Genomic DNA, 8,211 nt, shown 5'->3' on the forward strand with positions numbered 1-8,211 from the left:
GATGCTGATTCGGTTAGTTGTTCAGACCCTTAGCGCTCTACCACAAATTATCTTATTTATCTTAGCTCCAATCTTATTTTGCGGTGTTCTAAGAAGCAACCGACTATATCTCGCTCATGTCGGATATGAATATGGCTCTTGCCCATGTCTATGCTTAAGACAACGTGGCCATGTTTTTTTCTTGGTGAGCTTGGTGGTCATTTGTTGCACCACGTCTTGTTACATTGTGAATATCAATGCCACTTATCTCGCTGATAATCCTGTTGTTCATGATCTCCCTCATCATCTCGAACTTGATTATCATTTTGTTCGTTAAAAAGTGGCTCTTGGCAGTCATCAGGTGTGTTGCATCTCTTATGTTGATCAACCTGCAGATCTTTTCGAGAAAGCTCTTCATCAACCTCAACACCGCTTGCTTTGCTCCAAACTTGTCCGCTCAGAAGCGTGCAACTTCCCCCGGGGGAGGGGGAGCGTTGTTTGGATTAGAGGACATTAATGAAATCATAACGTAGATATTACATATATTATAAGAATGTAATTAGTGGAGGATTGCTAATATACACACACATCACAAGGGGTCATAATTCTAAAGTTCTCATCATAGTAGTCTAATTATTATCACTCCCTTTCAGTTTAATAGTTTAAGAAAGAAAGGACGATGGAACATAGGATATGGTATATGATATAGGAATCCGTGATGCAAATTCAATGGTTACGAGACAGGAGATGTGTACGTGCTGCTGGCAGCTCCTCAAGCCTCACGGATGCCGCTGATGGCCTCCATTAATCCATGTCAGTCAGTGTTTCAATAGTTAGAGGATGCGATCGGTGGACCTCGTCAATACAGCATGCAGAGGGAGGATGGTTGGCCTGTGTTTGCAGGCATTTATAGCTAATGTCGTGTTCAATTTTCCTTTTTTGTCAAACATATCATGTTCAATTTTGGAGGAGTCATGTGTCAATTTCTTTGGCGGTGTTGCAATGACGTGGCTCTTTTGTAGCCGAGTTTGCAGCTTTGACTTGTCTTTGGGCTGTGGGACACCTTTGGACTATCTTTTCTTTATACTTGTCTGTTTGTTTAATAGAAAAGTAACTTAGTTTGTCCAAAAAAAAGGGGAAACGTAAACATTCTTTCTTTGTTGTAGTTACTCTGAAAATTACATTAAAAAATTAAGTTGTTTGCGAAAAAATGGTCATTAAAAAAATATTGTCGTACAAAGATATATTGTCATTGTGGAGTAATTTTTCGGTGTACCCGGCACACCAAATTTTTTTGGTGTACCCTCACTCATAATGGTGAGGGTACACCAAAAAAATTTGGTGCACCCTCACTTTTTGTACACCAAAAAAATTCTAATGAGTGAGGGTACACCAAAAAAATTTGGTGTACCCGGTACACCTAAAAATTTTCCGTCATTGTGGATAAACTCGAGGAATGGCCTGCCACATCCTTCCTTCCATAGGATTTTATTTTATTTTTAAATTGAGAAGTGCTTTAATCTAATACTAATATTGTTCAAATTCAAAGTAAATAAATATCATTATTCATCCAAAAAAATGGATAAGTTAGTTGCTTAAGGCCTCGTTTGGCCCCCCGTATAGGACACCGAATAGAACTATTTTATACGAATTCGATGTTTAGGGCATTTTCGCATTAAATAGTCACCGGATAAATAAGCAGACCCATCTTTATTAGTACGCTCCACAGCGTACTAAGACCATCTCCAACCGAAGGCTGGCCAGTGGGCTCGTTTAGCCCTCTGGTCCTCCAAGAAATAAATATTTTAATAAGCAGTGCAGGGACATATTTTTTTACCATCTACAACCGATGGTCAAAGGGTCATAGGGCTGGTTTTAGCCCTGTCACAAAAAATCATCCGCAATCGAGGGCCAAAAAGCCATAGGGCCAAACATATTATTTAAATTTAAAAACTACAACAACTTAAATTAAATGCACATTTACCATGTCTAATAGGAAGCTTATATTTGGGGCACCCCTTATATTTGTCCCACATCAGGAGAGAATTGAGCAAGCAAAAGCTTGCATGTGTGGCACCCATTAAATTTGTCCCACATCGGCTGTGGAAGAGGTTTGAGCAATCAAACATACTTATAAAAGCAACATCCCAATATAGAATTGATGTAGCAAATAATATAGGGAAAAGGAAACAATCTCTAAAATACAATAGCCCCTAATTCTTGTTGATTCTCACACAAAGAATAGCCAAGAACAAAGGAAATCTATGCCTTGTTGAATTCTATGGAATGCCCAAGTTGACAGAAGGGAAGAGAAAAAAAAAAACTCTTGCTTTTCTTTCACATTCAAAAAATTGCCCAGTCCTCTAGGTTTACAAGCAAATATAAGATGAAAGACGGAACCCCAAAAGCCAAACCCATCATTAATTCTAATACAATGCATCAATATTTATTTAGATATAAATGCCTAGATGAATGCATCTTATCCCAATGTATTTGCATCATTCTCCCAGGGCTGAGAAGAATTCACCCTCGAATTCAAGCAGTCCTCCTCTACAGAACTAGCACTATGATAAGGCATGAGGTGTTTGATGTTAAACACATCAGCAATACGAAGATGACTAGGAAGTTTAAGACGGTAGGCAATTGGATTTATCTTCTCAACAACCTCCACTGGACCAATCTTTCAGGTAGCCAATTTGTTGTATTCGCCTGCTAGAAAGCGTTCTTTAGTTAACACAGCCCACACAAAATCACCCACTTCAAATTCCACATAACGCCACTTTAAATCGGCGGTTCACTTATAAGTGTCGTTAGTTGCCTCAAGTCGCTGCTTAGTGGATGTGTGAACTTGGTGAAGCTGGGCGACGAAGTCTGCTGCTTTCATGTTAACTCGTTGCAAGTCAGGAATGGGTGCAAGATCAAGAAGAGTCTTGGGATTATAACCATATGTAACAAAGAATGGACTAAATCTAGTACTTCGATTGACAGAATAGTTGAATGCAAATTCAGCCTGACTTAACTTCTGATCCCATGAATTGAGATTATCTCCCACCAAACTACGGAGCAGATTTCTAAGAGATCGGTTGACAACTTCAATCTGCCCATCAGTATGTGGATGGCAGGCATTACTAAAGTTCAATTTTGTGTTGGAGAGCTTCCACAAACATCGCCAAAAATGGCTAAGGAACCTCGTATCTCTGTCAAACACAATAGATATAGGCAAACCATAGAGACGGTACACCTCATGGAAAAATAACTGAGCCACTTTAACAGCATCTGTGGTCTTTTTGCAGGGAATAAAATATGCCATTTTCGAAAAACGATCGATGACCACATAAATAAAGTCCATACCCCGTTGAGTACGAGGAAGGCCCAAAACAAAGTCCATACTGACGTCGACCCATGGCTGGTTAGGAATGGGCAGCGACATATACAACCCCACATTTGTTGCAGCACCCTTAGATAATTGACACACCATGTAATTCTCAACAAATTTAGTGATCTCGCGTCGCATAGATGGCCAGAAATAAGAGTATGACACTAGATGAAATGTCCTGTCTCTCCCCATATGTCCATCATTGTGCAATTCACTAATAATTTTCAAACGTAAGCTAGACTCTGGAATGCACAACTTATTCCCCTTGAATAGAAAACCATCATGCATTAGAAAATTAGAATGTAGGCCAGATGCTACATCTCGCAAGATTGGTCCAAAGTATGGATCAACAGATAATGATTCTCGTAAAGAATCAAAACCCAACACCTGATTTCTCATGGTTGTAAGAAAATTCACCCTTCTACTAAAGCATCTGCTACTAGGTTTGTTTGTACCATCCTTGACCAATCCCGAAACTACTAAGCACCAGTCAACATCATACCGTCAAAGACCCACAAGACTTTTCCTCTAACCAGGAGACCAATCACAACACGACACATGTCGGTATCAGAAGCCAATCACAACGCGACACGTGTTGATATCAGAGGCCAATCACAACACGACACGTGTCAATGTCAGAACAAAGCTAGAAACTCTCTTCTATAAAAGGGGATCATTCTCCCACAATAATCCCTAATGTCATTTGTACTAAACTATTCACTAGAACTCACTAAAAGAGAGCTTGAACCTATGTATTTGTGTAACCCCTTCACAATTAATGAGAACTCCTCTACTCCGTGGACGTAGCCAATCTGGGTGAACCACGTACATCTTGTGTTATTTGCTTTCCTGTCTCTATTCATTTACATACTTATCCACACTAATGACCAGAGCAACCTAGCAAAGGTCACAAACTTGACACTTTCTGTTGTACCAAAGTCCTCGCCCATTTTGTGTATCAACAAGGTTCATGGCTCCTGATTTGTGCTTTATAACAAAAGTAAATTGCTGTAAATAAGACACCCACTTAGCATGTCTAGCAAAAAGCTTGTCTTGTGAATTGATGTGCTTTAGAGCCTCGTGATCAGAATACAAAATAAACTCATTATTTGCCAAATAAGAACTTCAATGCTTAAGAGCTCGAACAATAGCATAAAATTCCACATCATATGCGCTGTAATTCATTTTTGACCCACTCAATTTCTCATTGTAAAATGCTATAGGCCGTCCCTCTTGGCTCAACACAGCCCTAATACCCACTTTGGATGCATCACAATGCAACTCAAATGGTTTGCTAAAATCAGGCAAAATGGTTAATAGTAGATTCTACAAACGCTATCAACCTTAAGAGCTCGTTTGTGATTGCTTTTATAGGAAGAATTTATGCTTAGAAGTTATTCTACTGGAAATGTATTCATTAGAAACGCGTTGAATTTTTATTAAAAATTCAAGTATTTTCTAACAATCCACTTTGAAAGTGCTTTCTGAAGAAGTCTTGCATGTGCATATGTAGAAAACACTTCGATGACTTGAAAGTACATTTAACTTTTTTATGTCAATCCCGACCAACAACATATTTAGTTGTCCTAAAGTAATTTTGGCCCTTTCAAAAGTAGTATAGAAACATCTAATAAACTTTATTATTAAAAATAAAGTATACAAGCAGTGTCTCAAATAAGGGTTTACAGTTCTAAACCATCAATAAGTGGTCTGCCTTTTTGATGAGATAATAGTTGTTTGTTTGTACCTTGTAGAGACTGCTATACAAGTATGAGTTTTGAAAACTATACATGTTTTATAGTGAGAGATTACTATTTTATGATAAACAACGGTTTTACAAAACTTTATTTTCAACCCACTCACATTTTCTCTTTTTTGTTTTTTTTTTTGGCGAACAAGATAATATATTATCCGGGCAAAGATGCCAAAGAAACAAAGAAGCCTATCCCGAGGCAAATAAGCCAATAACAGCAACTAGAGAGAAGTAGTACAAGGAGGTACAAACGACACCGCATCTAATGCTAAAAGTGTCACTCCTCATACTACCAAGAAGAGATTAAGGGGGACAAGGAAGACCATCATTATTCATTACACAGAACATGCACAAGGTAGCATGGGGGTCTATTGACCCAACTATTATCACATATTTCCCTACTTTGTCGCGAGGCCAAAATTCGCAGCCATATTAGCCGATCTTGGAACCCAAGACCAACGGCAGTCATGAAAAGCCTCCCCCAGTCCTTTGCTCCGCTCTAGAATTGGGAACATTTCCCAACTGCCCATCGTAGCCAAATCTCAAAGACAAGAAATAGATTCCAGAGAGTCAAATTCCACGATGACATAATTCCATCCCATATTAGTTCCTAACTTACAACCATGTAGCACAGCCAATGCTTCCGCCACAGCCGTAGTAGAAGCCGTCACCTTATATCTGCCAGTTGCCACAAACCTGCCCACTTCATCCCGAGCCACCTTGCACCCCTCCAAGACCTAATACCTAAGCTCTTGTGTAGATGAAAAATAACTGGCATTAGCTGACTAGCACTTAAAAAAATGTAGGAAGTTAATTTCCATTTTGTATAAATATCCATACTACTAGGATGAGAATATTCTTTACTTTATGCTGCACTGGTACTTATGTCTTGAAATTTGTATTGTGATAAGATTTCAACCTTGCTCACTAGCGCACTCTTATTTTAATTACGTAAAATTTTAAATTACAAGTTTTCCACATCATGATCATTTTATAACTTTATTACCTTCCAGGTGTCATTCAATATGCCTTGATTGGGAGTGTATTAGTTTTTCGATAACCAAGGAGATATATTGTTATATCACTAAGTTGGAGTCATTTTTACATAAACTTTTTTGTTGTCAAAATGTAAGACTTTATTAAATTTGAATAAAAATGTTTACATCATACACCAAAATAATGAAAATCAAACTCAGGACCAACAAAATTCTACAAATGAGAGCCGCCATGCCTAGCCGCATATGAGGCCAGAAAGTGTGCTCCCCTATTGCTAGCTATCACAATGGGAAAACAAAAACACAACGGATCTCATAGTTCTAGCTAAAGCCCAGATATCATAAACTTTTGGTTCAAATTTGTAGAATTATCAAAAAGACTGGTCAAAGACTCACTTCCAATAATACCAATATTATCCTTAACTTGGTAATTACCACCTGCACAATCCGTCAGGTATGAGATTTTATCACTAAAGGTCTCGGTATTAGTTGAAGTGAGATCAGAATATTTAAACTCTTCTTTTATCAGAGATACGATCAATGTAAGATGTTTCAATAAAATTCTACATAGAGTAAAAAATTGAGCTATTTGTCCAAGTCTCCCACCAAATACAATGTTATGTATGCATTATTATTTTGAACAGTTTCCTGTCCCACATTCTTACATATAACAAAACTCAACTATCTACAGCAGCTTCTACATTTTAATTAGCTGGATTGCTTCATTATTTCGTTTATGAATCCCATCAATTTTTGAATGAACATAACATAAACTTTATGTTTGTCCTCAAGTAATGCGGTTTTTGCGATGGAATCCCAAAGCTACCCACACCACACCACACCACACCTTCTTAATCTCTTTCTTAATTTATATATTTGGGTCTTTAGTCATCCACTTTTTGCGTCACTCGCCTTCCTCACCCCAAATTAGTCGGTCACACCCTTTTTCCAATACAAATCGTGATTGCAAATTCTGAGTTTACATGTATCACATCTGAGTTTACATGTAACTAACTTTCGGAGGAGTTGAAATTAGTCCATATCAGTAAGTCAATATCGTAGTGGTTGCACACTAATGTCCCAATATATATATTCTTTTTCTTTTGAGTACAACGATATATTTTACATTAAGGGGAGAAGGAGTTCGGTTAAACCACACAATGGCCAACCTAATTTGATATCGAATTCGTCATTCACGATATTCAAACCTATGACCTCTTACTTACAAGTAAAGAGAAATACCGTAATACTGAGTGACACTAATGTCCCAATTAACTAACCTATTCCTTTGCCACCATATTAGTTTTATATTAAATGCATATCAACATTTGATAGAAAAATTTAAATTTTTTTTTCTTTTTACGAAAGTCTAGCATTACAACGAATTCGTAAGTTGATACATGACATTGCAATATTTAAAATATGAGGTATAAGATTGTCATGCAACCCAAAGTTGAGGTGATAAAATTTACTTTACCCCAAAAATAAAGAAAATTTGGCTATGTAGCTAGCTACTAAATTTGTTAGCTAAAATGATGAAACTTAAGAAGAAATATATTTCACATAAAGAAAGCTGAGATTCTACCATAAAACTAAGCAATATGAGAATGAGCCAAATTACTTATGAGCCATATGCAAGGTCTCTCCTTTCCCCAACATGGAATTGATTCCCTCAACAATCCTCTCACGTATGATGAATTTTCAAGTTTAGCACATGAAAAACACAAATCGGATTATGTGGAGCATGTGTGGCCATTAGGTTGGTATTCACACGAAGAACGACCTACTCTATACCATGAAGAAAGTTAAAATTTTATCATAAAATTAAGTGACAATATAAAAAGTAACTCAATTACTTATAACTACATGCAAAATCGATTTCTGCAATGAATAATTGATTGGGCGAATGTTCAGTGGGCAACCATCCACGCCAAACTAAAAAAAATGCACGTGCCAGCCGGCGTGTGAAGCCTATTATCCTTTGTCTCCTTCTCTAGGTGGTTGTTGGTGCTCCCGCCGATGGTTGGCATGCATTGGTCAAACACGTGACCCTCATCTACCCTCTTTCCCCTCTATTCCTTATATAAATACAACCCACTTCAATCAAC

Source organism: the organism of the source record quoted next, unplaced genomic scaffold (genome assembly GCF_019419815.1).
Source record: "Pyrus x bretschneideri cultivar Hongxiangsu unplaced genomic scaffold, Pyrus_bretschneideri_v1 Contig14, whole genome shotgun sequence".
Lineage (NCBI taxonomy): Eukaryota > Viridiplantae > Streptophyta > Magnoliopsida > Rosales > Rosaceae > Pyrus > Pyrus x bretschneideri.